The sequence below is a fragment of the Chlorocebus sabaeus genome, chromosome 8, assembly GCF_047675955.1.
Source record: "Chlorocebus sabaeus isolate Y175 chromosome 8, mChlSab1.0.hap1, whole genome shotgun sequence".
In the NCBI taxonomy this organism is placed as follows: domain Eukaryota; kingdom Metazoa; phylum Chordata; class Mammalia; order Primates; family Cercopithecidae; genus Chlorocebus; species Chlorocebus sabaeus.
This window is the reverse complement of record NC_132911.1, coordinates 80,773,644-80,794,288: the sequence shown is the minus strand read 5'-3', so window position 1 is coordinate 80,794,288 and position 20,645 is coordinate 80,773,644. Positions and strand designations below refer to the sequence as shown.

At 36.4% G+C, this 20,645-nt stretch overlaps 1 protein-coding gene across 1 annotated transcript in view; it reads right to left on the bottom strand.

The window, feature by feature from the left end:
- Positions 1-20,645, bottom strand: part of ZFHX4 (zinc finger homeobox 4) — a 188,888-nt gene that overhangs the window by 35,480 nt on the left and 132,763 nt on the right.

Here is a 20,645-nt window from a genome sequence, read left to right as displayed (position 1 = left end):
CTCAAATTCCCTGTCTTTCCAATCCAATCCCTCATAAAATCTCAAGAGTTATCTTTTTAGAAGATAGAATCTTGAGTACAAATCATTTCTCCATCACTTCTAGGTGTGGGTGAATTACTTAGCCTCACTAAACCGCAAGTCCCTCATGCATAAAATGAAGATAGAACTATGTAAATAGTAACAGTAAAAGAAAATAATACAACTAAAGGTGCAACATGATATAGTCTTTAACATCTGAAAAGACCAGATGTTATCAAAAAGTTAAAAAAAATCGTCACATAATTCTTAACTGCCAAAGGGAATCATGTTTACTTACTATTTCTAGCAATGGCATCTCTGGTTGACTCTGAAGACTTTCATTAAACAAATAATTAACCTTGAAAATAGAAGTGCATAACAAGGCACTATTATTGCATTTATTAATTGTCTTTCCTGCTGTGTATAAAACCTTTGACCTTTAGTAGTAATCTATTTAAAAACAATACAATCATAATAAATACGCAGTGCTCCCCCACCAAAAAACCATTATGTTAAATTCATCATGAAAGAAAAAATTTATTCTCAATGTTTACTTATAAATCCATGAGTAGCTTCCAAATACATCACAGCCTTAATGGACATCCTACTTGTCACTCAAGAAGTCCACCTTCTTTCTCTTGACAACTTCTCATGTTGTTATGCCTTGATCAACGTGATTCCTTTGACTTTGAATGCCTTTTTGTTCTTCCCGTTAGCCTCCTATTCTTCCCTCAGAACCAAAAGCACGTGAAGCCTCCTCTGTGCACCTATCATGATTAGCTTACATGTATGTTTCAGCACTTATCATGATGTATTAATTTTCACATGGTCCAGGTATGTTTCCCCAATAAATTTCGATTTTCTCAAATGCAGCTTTTCATTTCATGGATGCTCAAGTCAGGACAGAGTAAGACATCAAAGTCACCTAAGATGCTTTAATAGAAAATACTAACCTATATCCTATATCCTAAAACAGATGAATCTGAAGATGAGAACTTTCTTGTTGCTTCCCAGAGCTTCAGGACTCTAAATTCAGAGCTCTGTCAACTATACCACAGATAATACAAATGCAGACAATATCCCCGCTCTCTCTCTATATGTGTGTGTATGAGAAAACCATTTCCCTTTTTTCTAGTGAAGAATCAACATAATTTATCAGAAAATCTCTACCACTACCTCCACATACACATTTCAATATAATATATAGACTTGTTCAAAATGAATGTCAGTAGTACCTAGGTGACTTTGACCAAATAACTGCTATTCCTTAAAGATTAATGAAAGTAAAAATAAAACAACGACAAAGTATTGAGTTCATATCTCTGCCAGGTACTGTGATAAGCTATTTGTATAGAAACCATCGTGTAATCCTCACAAGAACATAATGAGGCAATTATTAATCCTTCTTTTACAAATCAAGAAGCTAGAGTTTAAATAGGTTAAAGTAATTTGCCTCAGGTCACAAAGTTAGAAACCAACAGCCCGGAATGAAACCCTTGTCTGTCTGGTATAAAAGTCTGTCAAATTATCAATGTATCTAGTTGTAATACCACAATATTTGGGAGCCTGTAAAGGTTTGCCTAGTCTTAGCAAAGGTCAGAAACCAAGTTGTGAGGAAAGCAACTTTTCTCTAGACCGGTGAAAATTCTGCTGTTTCATAACATATGTATAGGCTCCTTGAATATAAAATATAACCAAATAATAATTTGGTGCTATATTAAAGTTACTTCATTTGATAGTGATTTAATGAAATGTACAAAATTTCAAAATCAGAAACTGTTGTTTAATCTTACAAATTAGGTCATGTGGTACTTAGAGACTGCTCCAATGAGAGCTACTTGTACAAATAGTTTCATAAAGGAATGTTTAGATCCTCAATCTAAACATGTGTTTCTCTCTTCATGCAAATAATATAAATATTTTAATAAAGGAGCTTTTAACTTATAAAATGAAATGATTAATCTATATTCTTCTGCCTGTGTAAAATGAAATGTTTAAAACCTAGTAATGATACATAGCATCTTACAATATATCACCTTAATAACTGGTCTGTAATAACAGATCTGACTGCTGTTAACACGATTTGTCTCTTTTGCCGGTGATTTAATTAGATTACTAATTTGTGTTCTCTAGCACCTGACCTTCCGTGTTTTAATATTCTTTAAAAAATGCCATTGACTTAGCTTTTCCGGTATTCTACCCTATCCTGTCAATTTGGTGATAATCACACATTTGAAAATTATGCCAAATTATGCTATTTTTATTAACACAATGTGGGAGTAATCAACATCATTTTCTGTGGAATAGTGTATTGATCATCACAATTGCCATCAACAACAACATTTTACAGTGTATCTGCTCTGTGCCAAGTACTGAATGATATCTTTATGTGTGTTATGACACCCATAGCAAGTGATGGAGCTGGGATTTGAACCCACAGTTTTATTTCAGGGATAGTTCTCTTAAACACAACGATAGATTGAACCATAGTTTTTAAATCCTACAAGTAGCTTTCCTTTTTTTAATTCTGCATTTATTTCTAGTGTTCATTTTTGTTGTTCTCATTCAGGTCTGAATTCTTCTAATCACCTATTTCTTTAGCCTAACCTAAATGGTTACATCTACAAAAACCAAGCTTAATGCCAAAATGTTTAAGGTTCCCATTCCTTAAATGGAGTCTCACTCTGTAACCCAGGCTGGAGTGCAGTGGCGCGATCTCAGTTCACTGCAACCTCCACCTCCCGGGTCCCGGTTCAAGAAGCAATTCTCTTGCCCCAGCCTCCCAAGTAGCTGAGATTACAGCCACACACCACCATGCCCAGTTAATTTCTGTATTTTTAGTAGAGATGGGGTTTCACCATCTTGGCCAAACTGGTCTTGAACTCCTCACCTTGTGATCTGCCCACCTCAGCCTCCCAAAGTGCTGGAATTAGAGTCATGAACCACCGCGCCTGGCTGGTCAATTCCTTTTGATCATAAGAATGAAAGTTCTCACCGCCCTTTTTCCCACTACCTTTTACTACCACATCTACCCCTAAGCCTCTCCATAATGAGTCTCCAACTCATTACTCATTTCTACCTTTTCCTTCCCTGAACAAGCAATACTTATTCTGGTAAGTAAACTGACAGCTTTCAGGTATTTAATCTCAGTTCAAAAATCATCACGTTCCCATCTGGCAAATCTTCCGCCCCCACCCCTGTCCCCTCACTGCTAATATAGGTAACAATTTTGCAAAACTATAATCCATACAAATCTCATGGTCAAGGAAAGATTTGGAATTTTAATTTTTTAACAGTCTAGATATTTATGCAGAGAATTACAAGATCAAGATATGGGAATAAATTTAACCTGTACTAGGTGATTGCAACAGCCATGGGCAAAATTTGGGATGCATTCAGCACAACTTTAGAGGCAACTGGAATTTTTGAAATAATGGATATATGTTCAAGCTGCCAAGCATAGTACTAATACTATTTGCCTATGAAACTTCCACATCTCACCTCCTCCCAATAATTTGCTAACGCATTAAACAATAAAGTATAGTACTATTCTTACAAAATGTTTAGCATACAAAATAAAATATATACCACCAGAGTAAATATTAAGCCAACTGGTGTAAAATAGTAAAGGGAAAGAAAAACATTTTCTGTATTCCTATGCAACATTATGAATCCTATGTTATTTTCATTTACAATAAGCCCAACTCTTACTGTTTTTTTTTTTTAAATTGGAGAAAAAGACTAAATTCTATGATAGAGTTCACAAGTGTCAAACAACCTTCACTCCTCAGCCCTTCTAGCCATGCCTTTTCTGTTTTACTTTTGAAGCTTTTCCCACTTCTACTGGAGCTATGTGACTAATTGTAAAAGGATATTTTAGAGCCTATGAATACAATAAAAGATATTAGCAACTCTCTAATTGCAAACTAATAAATTATCATTTTTGGAAACCTGTTAGGTGCTAGGCATGTATCCTGCATTTTCTTACTTAATCCTCACGGTAATCTGCAACAGAAAAAAAATCACTGTGTTTATAGAAGAGATGAGATATCAAAGCTCAGACAGTTTAACTTTTTCCAAAGGCACAGAGCAGCAGAAGTGAGATTTGAAGGAGTGACTCCAAAGCTCTGTACCTCCCCGCTGGACAGCACTGCCTCTAGGCAGCCCTCAGGACTCCTGAGCCAGGCAGCCTGAAAACTAAATTTTTTTTTTCCTCCAAAAAAAAAAAAAAAAAAAAAAAAAAAAAAGGCTCACATCGCTTCAAAGCAAACTCATCACAACAAGCATAGTATTTAGAAGAATACATCAAATTCAACATTTATTATTATCTTAGTAGTCGACGTTTTAACAATGCCCTCTGAACTTGTTTTGGCATTGCAAAAGTCAAGTCAGTGTGTTCAGATAAAGCAAGTTCACAATTAAAAATGATTTCAAGTGGTCTTCTCCATCCTTTTCCTAAGCGGATACAAAGACTGCTCTTCTAAAAAGCTGAGCAACTCAGCATGCTACCAAATGGTTTTGAGTAACCAAGCAACATCATCTTTGTTGACCTGTAGTGCTTTCTCTTAAATTATTTCTTCCAGGCAGTAATAGATTGAAGTGCATTGGATGCTCCAGTGTCAATTATCTGAATGGGGCTGGATTTGTAATTTTTTATTTTCTGGAAAAGTAAAGCTCCTTTGCCCTGCCCTGTCTGTTTTTACCCAGAAGTTATTTTTATATAGTTAGGGAGTACTATCTCCTGGGGCCTCATCAGCCAGGAATTTGTGATCACTTCTTTCTGCTTCTTGAGTCATCTATGACCTCGGTGTAATGGAGCCTCAAAAGAATTTAATAAGTTCCTGATATAAATTAGTTGCAATAAATTACTTATATACATCTTCTTAATGTCTTATATTTTAAAGTGCTTTTATTAAAACATTTGTTCTTAAATTTACTAATTCCTAATATATTTCTCCATATAAGAATCTATTTCATTTCTGATTGTCTTGAAATTAAAGATCAAACTTCTGTGAGGATAATTTCAGCGTAAAATCGTGTTTCCTTCTATCAACCAGTTGCCCAATTATCTAGATTTAAGTCCTTATAGCAGGGGTCCCTAACCCTAGGGCTGTGGATCACTATTGGTTCGTGACTTGTTAGGAACGGGCCTCCCTGCAGAAGGTGAGCAGCCTGCAAGCATGCGTTTACCGCCTGAGCTCCACCTTGCGTCAGATTAGAGGCAGCGTTAGATTCTCATGGTAGCATGAACCCTCTTATGAATTGCACCTGCAAGGGATCTAGGTCATGTGTTCCTTGTGAGAATCTAATGCCTAATGATCTGAAGTGGAACAGTTTCATCCCCAAACCATCTACACCTGACCACTCCGTCTGTGGAAAAACTGTCTTCCATGAAACCAGTTCCTAGTGCCAAAAAAATTGGAGACCACTGCCTTATGGGATTCATCAAAATTTCTCTTTATATTGTCTAGAACAAGGTTCATTCCTCAGCACACTGTGCTGGTTTTGCTAGGTTGCTCATCAGCATAGGAAACTTATCCCTATCCATAAACTGATCCCTTTTCTACCCAACAATAGCTTTTGTTCATGGTGAGCACTGGGTAGTTATTTCAACTCTTTGCTTCCTATCTCAAAACCAGCTCTTATTTTATTGTGGTAAGAACACTAAACATGAGGTTTACTGTCTTAACAAATGTTTCTGTGCACAATATAGTATTGTTGCCTATAGGTACAACGTTGTGCAGCAGATCTCTAGAACTTACTCCTATTACTTAACTGAAACTTTATATCCTTTGTTTATACTACTCTTTGATTTATAAATTTGACTATTTTAAATACTTTAGACTGCTTTAGTAGAATCATACAATATTTCTGTTTTCATGATAGGGTTCATCCAATGTTGTCTCACAGCTAGTTTTTAATTCATGAAAGCCTCTATTTTCTACTCCACAGTTACTAGGTTTTTCAAATAGCTGTATACTAGGTCAAAAGACTTTTGAAATTATTTTTTAATAGAGAAGAAAAAAATAGTTATCCAGCAGTACTTCTTTATCTTTACTTCCTTTAACTCTTTCAAAGACTCCTTATAGAGTGATATGGTTTGGATGTTTGTCCCTTCTGGAACTCATGTTGAAATGTGGTTCCCAGTGTTGGAGGTAGGGCCTGGTGGGAGGTGATTGGATCATGAGGGCAAATCCCTCATGAATGGTTTAGCACCATTCCCTTGGTGATAAGCAAGTTCTCACTCAGTTCATGCAAGATCTGGTTGTTTAAAATAGTCTGGAACCTTTCCCCTTTCCTCTCTCCTTTAACCTCACTCTTGCTATGTGATGTGCCTGCCTTCCCTTTGCCTTCTGTCATGATTGGAAGCTTACTGGTGTCATGCTTATACAGCCTGTAGAACCATGAGCCAATTAAGCTTCTTTTCCTTATATATTATTCTGCCTCAGATATTTATTTATAGTGATGCAAAAATGGCCTAACATACAAAGGTATCTTTACTCTCAAGCAAGCTGCATTTCTTTGGCTCAGTCCTGTTATTTGGTTCTTGGAAGCTTCTATAACTTCTCTTACACTTTCATCTCAAAGACCTGTGATGATGGGTGCCTCCCTCTAAGATTGCACTGTTTTTAAATGACTACAACCATAGAGTTGAATCAATGTCACAAGTTTTTAAAAATACTTTCTTGATTCTCTAATTTCATAATTCCCAATATTTTATTTTCATCACAATGAGTTACTTGGGCATATTTCTTTGGAGCCATTATCCATGAAACCATCATTCACACTTGCTGTGAAGAATCAGAGAACATAATCCCTGTGTTGAAATAATGGTCAATTCTTTCTTAACTATCTGAGATTTATTCTTTTTGCTTGAGAAGTTTGAGCAAGCAAAGATAAAAGGGAGATATCAGTGACATAAAATTGCCGACTTCTGCTACAGCAACCCTGCCCTCAGAAACCTAAGTTGTTCAAAGAAGTATTTCATTAGGAGAATGTTGGCTGCTCTTGGAGCAAGGAAAAAACACCATGGAGTTAAGAACCAAATCCAAATACACTTGGGCCTGAATCCCAGCTCCACCAATTTCTAGCTATTTGATACTGTCCAAGTTACTTAACCTCCTTGAAATTCAGGATTCTATATGTGCAAGTGGAAACAATAGTAAATTTGCAGGATGGTAATGAGGAGAAAAGTTAATAAATACAAAGTGTATAGTACTGAATAAGTAGTAACTGTACTTATGCATAATTCTTCTCGGGCTTTAACCAATCCTGCTGAACACAAGTTACTCAAAGAAAAGACTACATCAATTTGGTACTATGACTTTATGGCTTTTTAGACTGTATTTATAAGTAATGTACTCTTTGTCCATCAGTTAAGTTAGTGTTTTAGGCCTTTAAAATATCACTATTATTTGTGCAGATATTTTGGAGGTAGCAAATGTTAACAAAACTAAACATTGATTTCTTAAGCATTGTAGTTTGAAAGCTTTTTTTTTTTTTAAAGTAAATCCCTAAGCAAATTTTACACATGCTGCAATAACAGCAGTATGTGTATCAATTTGTAAAGGCTTGGCCTTTTACAAAAATCATAGTGAGGCTGGGTGCAGTGACTCACTCCTATAATCCCAGCACTCACTTTGGGAGGCCAAAGCAGGACGATCACCTGAGCCCAGGAGTTCCAGAGCAGCCTGGCAACAAAGTGAGACCCTGTCTCTACAAAACATAAACATAACTAGCCAGGTAGAGTGGCACATGCCTGTAGTCCCAGCTAATCCAGAGGCTGAGGCAGGAGGATTGGCTGAGCCCAGGAGTTTGAGGTTACGTGAGCTATAATCTTACTACTGTACTCTAGTCTCAGCAACAAAGTGAGACCCTGTCTCAAAAAATGAAAATGAAAATAAACAAAAATGACAGTGACAGAATATGAACTTTGAAGGAATGGTAGTAATATACAAGTCAGCCCTAGGTAAGTTTTTTCCTTGTAAAAGAAGGGATCCTCTGCTCCCCACACCAAACTTCCACCATCCACATTCTGGTAAGAGAAAAACTTGATGATATGTTACAAACAATCTCAGAATATATAGGCCTACAAATGTGGCAGTCTGCAAAACTGTAAAAATTTTCATCCGTACACAAATACTGGATTTGAGTAATTTTCTAGATTATTCCCTATGTTGCAGTCACCTAAATGATATGCCTTACTGAACACACCATTAAGACACAAAACATTTCTTTTTCTTGAAAACAATTCATAATGAACCCAAAGATAGATAATACTTTAGAGCTTTCACAAAGGCAGTGTTTAACAGGAAATGCATAAAATAAGCAGCTCAATAAGGAAGCCTTTTCTTCAATCTGTAAAAATTTAAACTGATCTATTAATATGTTGGCACCAGTGTCCTCATCTGTAAAATGGGGATACAATTACCTCCTTTCTTGCTATCACACCTGGTCACTGTAAGGATGAAATGTAAGTTGTTATCACCATCTCTAGGTGCACAAGCAAAACAAATAAATAAAATCTTGCTACTATACTTTCTAAATATTTAATGCTTATATATCCTGCCATGGAATGTATCACTACTACTTATAATAAACTACTCTTTACAGTTATATACATGGGAGAAAGTATTGCTTCTCATAGGTAGGGTTATTTATTTTGTGAATTATATTTGGCCATAAAAGAAAATCCTCAGATAACTAGATGATGTTTTTTACCAACATGATAATTGTTGAAATAAATTTACCATTAACCTAAGATGCAGTAAAGTTTCTGGAATTCTATGTAAATAATCCTTGGCTTGGAACTTTCTGCATCTCATCACATTCAAAACGGTCAAATTTATATAGTTATATACACCAAATTATACTTATGAGAACTAACCTAGGCAATGATGGATACAAACATAAGTGAAAGAGATCTGGAAAGGAAAAGTTAGTGAAAATATTCATAGCCCCAGAAAAGGAAGATTAGAAAAGCTATCTTGTGCCAAGAATGAAAACTGTGCTATTGGAACCTGCTATGAATTTTCGAGACAATACTTATGCATATCCATGAAATGTTTATTTAATAAATCATTCACTAATGAGCAAACAGATTGATGAGATTTGGCACATTGCTCTCTTTGGACTGTGTAAGCAGTAGAAAAAATGGCTTCTGAGACATAGCCAATTTATTTTCTCCTGTGCCTGAATGCATGTATTGGCAAAGAGTTCCTTGGATCTTGGCAGCATGGGGGTTTTAAGCAGAGGTGCCATGATCATATTTTCATCTGTGGGATGCTTTGCAGAGGATTAAGCAGAGGAAGAGGTGTCTCGCTGTTAAAAAAACAGACACTATAGCATCCATCACACTTCAAAGTATAACTGTCTAGAAGAAATTGTAGAGAAAGGTAGAACAGACATTTCACTGGAGAGAAAAGAAATGTTAAAAAGTCCAATATTAGGTCAAGAGAAAAGATGATAAGCTCAATTTTGAACATGAATTTGAGTAAAGAGATTTAGTAAACATGTAAGTTTATGGGACTAGATCTTGGAAGTTGAATATGTTTGAAAACGTTATTAACCAATGACTTGTGAGTAAATGACACTTCTTAGAATATATATAGTATGGACAATGAGGGCTAAGGGCAAAACTCTAGGGAGTAAAAATTAAGAAATTAAGTGACATTGAAGAATGATAAAGGTTACTGAGAAAGAACAAAGAGGGGCTGGGAGTGGTGGCTCATGCCTGTAATCCTAGCACTTTAAGAGACCAAGATGGGGGATCACTTGAGGTCAGAAGTTCAAGACCAGCCTGGTCAACACAGTAAGACCCCATCTCTACAACAAATAAAATCACAATTAGTCAGGCATGATGGAGCACACTTGTAGTCCCAGTTACTCGGGATGCTGAGGTAGGGAGGATCGCCTGAGCCCAGGAATTTGAGGCTGCAGGGAGCTACGATCTTGCCACTGCAATAATGAGATCATTTAAAAAAAAAAAAAAAGAGGTGGACATAGGATTGGGGAGTGATTGGTAAAGTAGTGGCCAAAGGAAAAAAAACCTTGGAATCACAAGTATAAAATTATACAGAGAAGTCAAGTAAAATAAAGTCATTGTTGATATCGTCAGAGATGATGGTGGCTTGGATCAAGGAGGCAGTAGAGAAACTGGTATATATTTCAAAAGAGCAGTAGATAGGACTTGCCAATGGGTCTAATGAGGAATGGGAGAAAATGAAAAGGATCAATAATTATTCCAATGTTTTTGGCCCAAGAAATAAGAGTTAAGATGCCATTTACTAAGATGAGGGAAAATGCAGGTGGAACAAGTCGGGAGTAAAAAGAAGGTCTGAATATGTTTAGTTTGAGATTTTCTGTTTATATATGCAAGTAAAGGTGTAAAGTAGGCAAGGGTATGAAGGTGTGTGTGTATGTGGAGTGACAGGGACAGAAACAGAGAGAGATATAGAAACAAAGAGAGCAAGTGGAGGGGAAGAGAGGGCAATGCATTAAAGGTGGTTTAAGTTTTTGAGATGAGATCCAATGAGATAATCTAGAGAATGAGGGTCCATGATTGAGCCTGGGATTCATTCCTACACAAGGCATATCAAAGCTGGGGGCACTATAGTGTCTACACCCAGATGCAAGAGGTGATTTATCATTGACAATATTTAGAAGTGCCAGTACATGGTAAAAACGAAAATACAGCAGGCCAACTTTTAGTCAGTTTTATTACTGTTTTTCTTTATTTTAATTCCCTATGGTGAATATATTGTTTTTACTGCCTGTGCTGAGGTGAAAGACTCCCACGATTTCCTTCCAAAACAAGGAAGGACCAATGAAGAAAACTGATCAGGAATGAGGTAAGAGAAAACCTAGAGGATAGAAAGCCTAGTGAAAAAAAAAATCTCAAAAAGAAGGAAGAGGGCAGCTTGTTAAAAGCTGCTAGCTATTGTAGCTAAGTGGACTAGGAATTGGTCATTAGGTTTGCCAAAGAACAGATCAACAGAGTCCTTGATTGGAGCTTCTTTAGTGGAGTGGTGTGAATGCAAACACCTCCTGAACATGCGTAGAAGGGAAAAAGAAGATGAAAAAAATGGAGATGTCAAGTGTGGAAAATTCTCAGAGGAGTCTGCTTTAAAAATGACCAGAGAAATGGGGTGGTATCTGAAGGTAGATGTAGCATTAGGGAGGGTTTTATAAGTAGAGAGATACAGGGAAGGTTGAGATGATGATGGGAATGAGCTAGTGAAAAGGGAAAAATTAATAATGCAGAAGAGAGTGAAGCAGTGACAGGTGTCATAGGATGGTCCTAAGTGTAGATGTCTGAAAAACATTGAGGGTGAAAGTCAAAATATCACAAAAGTCAATGAAATTGAGACTAGGGCTTATCATCCTGAAGCTAGAGATCAGGAGTATGACAACAATTGGGGAGGAGAGTTGGCAGAGTAGGAAGGACAGAGAAAAGAGGCACCAAAATGGATGCGAACAATACAAGACAGGGACTAAAAGAGAGATTCAGAAAGCAGAAGCCATTTGGTTTTAACATATAATATATACCTATTGCCTGTTTGTGATATACAGTGACTGTAATCATTTTTGTTGCATAAAGATCTAGCTAGCAATCCTATCTAGCTATGAACCAACACCACTACTTTTTCATTGTAGGTATTTTTCATGGAGGCTATAAGCAATAAAACTTCTCAACAAAGATGAAAATCCCTGTGAAACATAAACAGTTTCCTATTAAACTCTCAAATTAAGTTTTATGGCAATACCATCACACTGTAATTTTTGTAATATTCCGAAGTTTGATCAGAAAAACTAAGCAATATATAATGCATATGGCACATGTATTTTAGGATTTTGGCCCAAGATGATTAAAAGGCCTCAAAAGTGTGTGGCAAACTGGTACTTTTCTCCACACACTCATTAAATTTGCTGTCATGACTAATCAGATGAAGCATGTCATAATCATCACTAGTGTAAAAGGTGACATATAGGCTAACGTCACACTGCCATAAACATCTTATGATTCAAACAAAAAATGATTGTGTGAAAGAGCAAATATGTCATTATAATACATGATAATAGCAAATAGTAGGGGAAAATGAACTTAAGTATGAACAATTAATAAATAAATGATTACCAGGATTCAAAAGTTCAAAAAGGTGCAAAATATATGGTAATCTGAAACACAATAAAAAGTGGGTTTGAAAGGATGAGGATATTGGTGGTAAAGAAATTGAATTTTTAAAATCATTTATTTTTGTTTACTTCACATATACAAACTAGAAGTAAAAACATCTCTACTATGGTAAATAATTTCAGACAAAGGCAGAATTCCCTTCGGAGGATTTTTAACAATGCTGTTACTGCGTACATAGAAACAATAGCAAAAATATATTCACTGAAAAATGTAAGTAACATGGGAATAAACTGCATCTTTTATATGGCCAATATTTTTGTAATGTTCTCATACATTTTATATCTCTTTACTCTGATCCTCACTTTTGTCCTCAGAGGAAGCAGATGTTGTATCACCCTAAATATTCTAGAACTCTATATCCAGAGTGAAGAAAACCAACCTCTAATATGTCCAAGTTGCTTGCAAGGGTTGAAAATACACTGCTTTTTGCATACACTATTAATTGTTGGAAAGAATCTCTTATATATACACACAAAATTAGAATGTAATAGGGTGAAGCCAAATGGACTATTGGAGAATCAGTTTTCATTTATTCCAACTCTGCACCCCATCTTTCCTGTGATGCCTGTGAAAAGGTTTCACAGTACTTACAAGCTGTTGGTGGGGCACTCTGTCTTCCTGCTTCCTGCCAAATGCATGGAGGTAATCCTGTCTCACCAAAAGTCCTATAGACAGGTACAGATAAACTTCTCCCCATTGTTCTCCCACAAGAGCGGCACCCACCATGAATGTTCCATTTCACCTCATGTCTAGTTCACCTAATGGCCTAGCTCTGGGTTTATTTATATTTACATATTCAAGGAGTATATATTGAACACTTACTAGGTGCAAGACACCCTGATAGTCCTGTTATGGAAGTTCCAAAAGAATAGTTTATAGCTATTTCTGTTTAATCAATCCTTTTTATTTAGAAAGATATAAAAATGACTTACATTATTCCACATTCCATAAAATATTTCCACTATATTTATTCAGCATAAATGACATTAATAGGCTAACATAAATATAAGCTCTAAATGTTATAAATAAAACAGAGCCCCTAACACTGTTTTATTAAAACTACCAAAAGCCCATTAAAATCATGAGGAAAAATGAATACCTTTTTGCTAGTTTAAGAAAAAAAAACCCTTATGAGCATATTACTTCCCCTCCCCCTCCCACACTAGTTTAAAACATTTTGTCTGAAAGGGGAAAATGTAGTGCCTTACTATCAGGGCCCCTTCACCCTGCCTAATCAGTCTGGGAAGTTTTCTATAGTCACCAAGCTTCAACCTTCAGTGGGACCCTTGGTTCCTCCTTCATTGCTTCTGTTTAGTTGGTAAGTTTACTCTGGATTCTCTCTTTTTTTTTTTTGGCAAGGCTCGTCGTGTCACTCAGGCTGGAGTGCAGTGTCATGAACATGGCTCACTGCAGCCTCAACGTTTTAGGCTCAATGGATCCTCCTGCCTCAGCCTCTTGAATATCTGGGACTACAGAAATGTGTCACCATGTCTGGTTAATTTTTTAATTTTTATTTTTAGTAGAGACAAAGCCTCACTGTGTTGCCCAGGCTTGCTTAGTCTCAAACTCCTGGGCTCATGTGATCTTCCTGCCTCGGCCTCCCAAAGTGCTGGAATTGTAGGTACGACCCACCGTGACTGTTCTTCATTCATTTTCAATGCTCTTTTCTATGTGTTGGGCCCTACCTCAGTGCCAGCCTCCCAGTATGTTGACTGGCTTCCAATGAGCTCTCTGCCTCCGGGTCCTCTTGCTTCCTAAAACACCTCTTCAACAATACCATTCATACACTTAAAACCTTTGGTACTTTCTTATTTTCTCCTTTATCAAATCCAAACTTCTTAGCTTGCTTTCAAGGCATTCCATAATCTTAACTATCTAGTTATTTTTTCTTTTCTTTTTTTTTTTTTTTTTTGCTTTCTCCTAAATGGTCATGAATAGTCTTTTAGTTTAGTTTCTTGCTTCTCCCGCAGTCTTATCAATGTCTTTCATCTCTGAGTCTGCATCATGCCATTCCTCCTCTTAACCCTAAGGACAATGCCGAAATAAACAAAACAAAGAAACACACAAAGAGAAGTAAATAAAACCTTATTTCATTTTCCTACCCTACTCAATTTTCATGTCCTCATACCTCCATCAGCTATATCAAATCCCACAGTTTCAATGTTCCTCTAAACCATTACTGAACTTGAATTCCCTCAAAATGTCCTAACTTACCTGATTTATGGTGACAAGTTCATTGATTCTGTCCTCTAGGCAGCCTCGAAACTCCTTGAGGGCAGGGAACTTCCACTTTTCTATCTCTCACAGCCCCAGGCCAAATGCTAAACCCAGAGCTGTTGCTCAGTGGATTCCTTTCAAGTGATTTCTACAACCAATAATGGCAGTAGTAGAAGAATCTTCCAGATACTAAAGTAGGGTCCTGTTCTCCACTTCATCCTGATTCTGATTCCAATTAATTCATCGAGTATTTGCCACATTTACTATTAGATGCAAGTATCTGGTATTCTTGCTCAATAGGACGGGAGTTTAAAATCCAACTGAAATAGGCTAAAGAGGGAGACAAGTTCTTTACGGCTATATGCCAGCTTTGTTAGCAATTCTTTCTCCTTTTCTCTCCCAATATATGTTTTAGAAATAAGTTACCCTGCACTGTTTTCCTTTTCCTAGTCCCTTCTTGTTACTGGTTTGTGAATGTGTAAGTCGTATGCATTTAATTCTCTGAAGTCCAAACACATTCTTGCTTGAAATAAAAGCTCTGGAGGATGAAATAAGACTATACAATTATTGCAAAATGGTAATAAAATCACCTCCCCACACTTCCCTTGAGGACCATGGTCAAGGAAGATCTCTGGCTGAGAGGGCTGAAACAGACTGTCAACTTGACTTTTAATTTTATGAACTATGAGAGTTTGGACAAAAAAATCTTCAAAGGGTCAATATCATTTCTACAAATGAGAAGAAGACTGAGTGTGAAAAGGCTGCTTTGAAGCAGGCTCAGAGAAAAAAAATCTTAACAGCAAATATCAATAGTACTTTCTCAATTTCTCATTTTTTTTTTTTTCCTTAAAAGGGCTTTTCTTTCTTTTAAGCACAGGAATTGCAGTTAAAAATTATTTTATAACCCTTAAAATGAAAACATTTGCCTATTAAGCTCCAACAATCCACAATTTATTCTATCTGTAAAGCATATCATTTGGCTTCCTGCTGTTCCATTTAACTTTAGCTGAACCTTTTTTTTAATTGTTTCCTAATCTACCCTAATTTGCTTAAACCCCTGATCTGCCATTTCTCAAACTGTTTGTTTACATCTCACTGGAAATGTGTAACAGTTAACAAAGTGTTTTAAGAACTAGAAATAATGATAGAGTTAGACATTTTAATTAACAGCATAAAAGACATTTAAGGCCGGGGGCGGTGGCTCATGCCTATAATCTCAGCACTTTGAGAGGCCAAGGTGGGTGGATCACCCGAGGTCAGGAGTTCGAGACCAGCCTGACTAACATGGAGAAACCACGTCTCTACTAAAAATATAAAAATTAGCTGGGAATGGTGGCGGGCGCCTGTAATCCCAGCTACTCAGGAGGCTGAGGCAGGAGAATTGCTTGAACCCAGGAGGCGGAGGTTGCAGTGAGCTGAGATCGTGCCACTGCATTCCAGCCTGGGTGACAAGAGCAAGACTTTGTCTCAAAAAAAAAAAAAAAAAAAAAGAAAAAAAATACATTTAAATTAACACACACGCACTCACAGCTCCCTAGGTGGCAAGAGCCATATCCGGCTAGGACATCCTAAGATGAAAACAACCTTCTTGAGCCCTCAAGGAGCTTGAATCTAGAGAAGGAGACAAAACAACCACCCACCATTATGAGAAGTGATATGCAGGTAATAAGAGCCAAATATTCTTGAGGCAAAAGAACCCAGAACAATCAACTTGGTGGGAGAGGGAAAAATCAGTGCAATAAGTATCTTATCCTCTATTATGACATTTTAAAAAATGTTCTATCTAGGAGAAACAGTTTATAGACAAATGATAAAATAAGGACAATGATCATCTTTTAAAACCTTCCATTCAACCTATATAAATAGCAAAATATGATAAAAATGAATAAAGTGATGCTGAATTGGGAATCAGAAGCTTGAGTTGCACTATGAATTAGCTTTGTGACTTTGAGTCATGAAACTACAGGGAGCTTCTGCTTCCTGAGCTGTAAAATGAGGGGGTGGACCTAGGTGAGTTTTAAGGATCCTTTTAGCTTTTAGCTTATCTGAACATCTGCAATTATTTTTGTCAAATTACAGGTACTAGCAACAAGGTTAACGACAAGATCTCATAAGACTGGACAATAATTCACCTTTACCTCATACATGTTACTTGTGAGTGCTATGGTTTGAATGTTTATGTTGCCCCCTAAATTCATGTGTTGAAATCCTAGCCCCCAAGGTAATGATATTAAGGGCGGGGGGCGTTTGGGGTTAGTGTCTTTATAAAAGAAACTGCAGATCAGGTGCAGTGGTTCAAGCCTCTAATCTCAGCACTTTGGGAGACCAACGTGGAAGAATTGCTGGAGTTCAAGACCAGTAGTTCAAGACCAGCCTGGGCAACATAGTGAGACCCTATCTCTACAGAAAATAAAAAATAAAAAATTAGCCTGTCGTGGTGGCACATACCTGTAGTCCCAGTTATCCCAGAGGCTGAGGCAGGAGGATCATTTGAGCCCAGGAGTTAGAGGCTACAGTGAGTCGTGACCATGCCACTGCACTCCAGCCTGGGCAATAAAGCAAGACCCTATCTCAAAACTAAATAAATAAATTTTTAAAAATAAAATGCAGGGCCAGGCACGGTGGCTCATGCCTGTAATCCCAGCAGTATAAGAGTCCAAGGCAGGTGGATCACGGTGTCAGGAGATCGAGACCATCCTGGCTAACACGGTGAAACCCCGTCTCTACTAAAAATGCAAAATAATTAGCTGGGTGTGGTGGCGGGCACCTGTAGTCCCAGCTACTCAGGAGGCTGAGGCAGGAGAATGGAGTGAACCCGGGAGGTGGAGCTTGCAGTGAGCCGAGATCGCGCCACTGGACTCTAGCCTGGGCGACAGAGCGAGACTCTGTCTCAAATAAATAAATAAATAGATAGATAGATAGTAAAATGCAGAGTGATAGCTAATCCTTCCACCACATGAGGATACTGCAGTAAGGTGCCATTTATGAGAAAGTGGGTCCTCACCAGACATCTAATTGGCTGGCACCTTGATCTTGGACTTCCCAGCCTGCAGAACTATAAGAAATAAACACCTGTTGTTTATAAGCTACCCATTGTACGATGTTCTGTTATAGCAGCCCAAACAGACTAAGACAGTGAGCTTATATCTACAACCTTCCTTTCTTACATTCCCTTTCACATTATTAGCCTTCTGGTCCCTTGTATTTGCATAATCCTTAATACTTTTCAAAGTATGTCATGTTCATTATCTCAAGTCTTCTGAGTAACTCCTCCACATTCTAACCATACTGCAAATAATTTCCCTCATTCTCTTGCTAGACCTACCTCTTACAACCTTATTCATTCTTATTCATTCTTATTTCGTATTACTCTGCTTTATGCTTAACTCTTTTCCCCTTTCTTTTCTTCTAAAGGAAATAGATACATCATTTTCTACCTCCTTTCCACCCTCTTTCTCCATTACAGGCTATTCTGAATCACTGCAGTGGATTTGTTTTTGACTGAGTGCCTAAAGCTGAAACCTCAAAGAACAGAAGCACCAAGGTGACTCTGGATCCTACTACTGTCAGTTTGATTTAGAGACCATCTTTCTAAGATGGTTTCTTCAAAAATACAATGGCCCTAAGAAGCTCTGAAGTTAGGAGCTTGTACAAGGGGAAGGAGGTTTGTGCAAGCAGGATGCTAGAGAGGCACCAGTCCCTCACTTGAATGCATGGTTAGATTAGTGGAGTGGGGTTTCGGGGATGGCATTAAACACAGTAATGCCAAAGAGAGTGGCTCCATCTTTCAAAATGTAGTTAGGCATATATCAAACTATGTTTTTCTAATTTTCTTTCAGCATTCTTAAGGAACAGCATTTGTTTTTTAAAAGTATTAGTAATCGAAACTGTACATTTGAATAATTTTGTAGACAATTACAAGAAGCAATGGAATTCCTGGGTCCATGGGTCTCAGGTTAATAAGCTTTGCACAAATAGTCTAGCTAAGTTCTTTTGTGGATGTTACATAACTCTAAGGAAAGTAATCTCCATTCTCTTTTATCACATAGATGTAAAACTTTTTCATTTACCAGAAAACCAAGGACTAAGTCATCTAATTGGAACAGTCAAATGTTTTAGCTTCTTTTTCATTTTTAATAATTATTAATGAGAATGTTGGCAGCGCAGGGTGGTATACACCGGCAATCCCAGCTACTCAGGAGGCTGAGGTGACAGGATCACTTGTGCCCAGGAGTTCAAGGCTGCAGTGAGCCATGATTGCACCACTGTACTCTAGTCTGGGTGACAGTATGAGACTCTGTCTCTAAATTTTTTGTTTTTTAATAAAAAATAGACAACATTATGGAAGAATAGCATTATGAAGGTTATTGTCAAACTACATGGGCATGTCTACACAAAGACAAATTAGGTGATCATTAATATAAAAGCAAAAAGAACTACCTTTTAAAGAAAAAAAAAGATTGCATTTTTTTCTGTAATAAAAGTCAAAAGGAAGCTAACTTTTTAAACTGAAATAATCAAATGTTTTGGAATCATATGCTTACATATTCCCAAGAAATGCTATTCTAGGAAACTAGAAGTGCTAATGGGCCTCTCCAAACGCTTAACTCTCACATAGAACACAGATTATTAAACGTACTATGAATAACAGCAGACAAATGTCACCTAGAGCATGTAGATTACCAGGAGAACATCCATTGTTTCTGTATTCTGGTTAGTTTCAGGCATAATCTTGAGAATTTCAATTCTAGACAAAAAATATTTTCAAAAAGGCATAAAAGTTCCAGTATGCAAAGCAACTTCATAAACTGTAATATGTATTCTACAAAAAGGAGGAAAAATTTTGATTTGAAAACCAAACTTAAGAGGAAGAAGAGATTTTAAACTTTCAGCTTGTTTTTTAAATAAAGTTGATTTCCAGACATCCTTTTTAATTCTCCAAAAATCTCAACCTCAAGTTTTATCACCTAAATACCTAAGAGAAATATGGAAACAATGAAAGATGATGATATTTTTTGGCTCACTAACTTTTGTAAAGTTCTTTTTCTTCTTATAATAAACTTGTGAATATTTTCAATTAAAAAAAAATTCTTACGAGACTGTACTGGGGAAAAAGGTGCCCTTAGAAAAGTTTAGTAAAATCCAGAAATAGAATAGATTGAAAAATAACAGTGTTTATTTCAAATCATTTGCTAAGAAACAGAGAGTTCTTCCCCTTCCCCCAATAAATCCCAAAGTTAAGACTTTTCTTACAAAATACAAAAGCATGTTAAAAAGATTATAAAGAAACAAATTTTTAGAATTTTTACTTTTATGCATATGTATATGATATTAGTAGCGTTAAAGATCCTGAGAAAGGCCATAAAGCAATTTAAAAATTGAGGCTTTTAAATATCACAATAGTATATAAGTCTTGCTCCACAGCTGCCACCACTATCTTAAACATTCATAATAATAGTTACCATTTGCAAATATGTTAATAAAGCTTAACTGGCTCTTGAGAAAATTAATCTAGTTGAATGCCGTCAAATAAATTTAAAAAAACTATAAAACAACAAATTTTACCTGCAATTGTAAATTATGTAATATGTTATACAGAAAAGCTCATTCACTGTGTACCACAAATTCATTTTTTTCCTTACATTCTTTATGGAACCTAAAAATATAACTCTTTCCTTTCTTTAACTCATTGAAGTTAAAAGATGGAGATAAATGCTTAAAAATTACAGATTTTTGAGGGTACACATGAAATAAATATTTATGACTATTAGTTAACATGGATAAAAGTAAAAATATCAATATTCATTTTCTGAAAAGCATATTTTCTGTTTCTTAAATTTGGCTTAATAATACCTAATGCTACTTACTGTATGAGAAATTTAAAACCTAAGTTTGTCAAATATACTTGTACTGAAATCCAACTAAAAGAAATAATGCCTGTTCTTTATTAGACAATATGTACAGAACTCAGAGCTCCACTGCTAAGGTTGAGAGTGCACAACTCAACTAATTACAAGTCTAAAAGTTTCATGAGTTTCACCCCAGGTATCACAAGCTAAAATTCCAGGCCTCTGTCATTCCCTGAAACATCTGCAACAGAATTTAAAATTCTTGATAAATGAGATAAGCAAAAGCGTTTACTTAATTAGATTTTTAAAGCACATTTATTAACTCATGAAGTAAATCAATGAAAAGTTTTATACCAAAAAGCAAC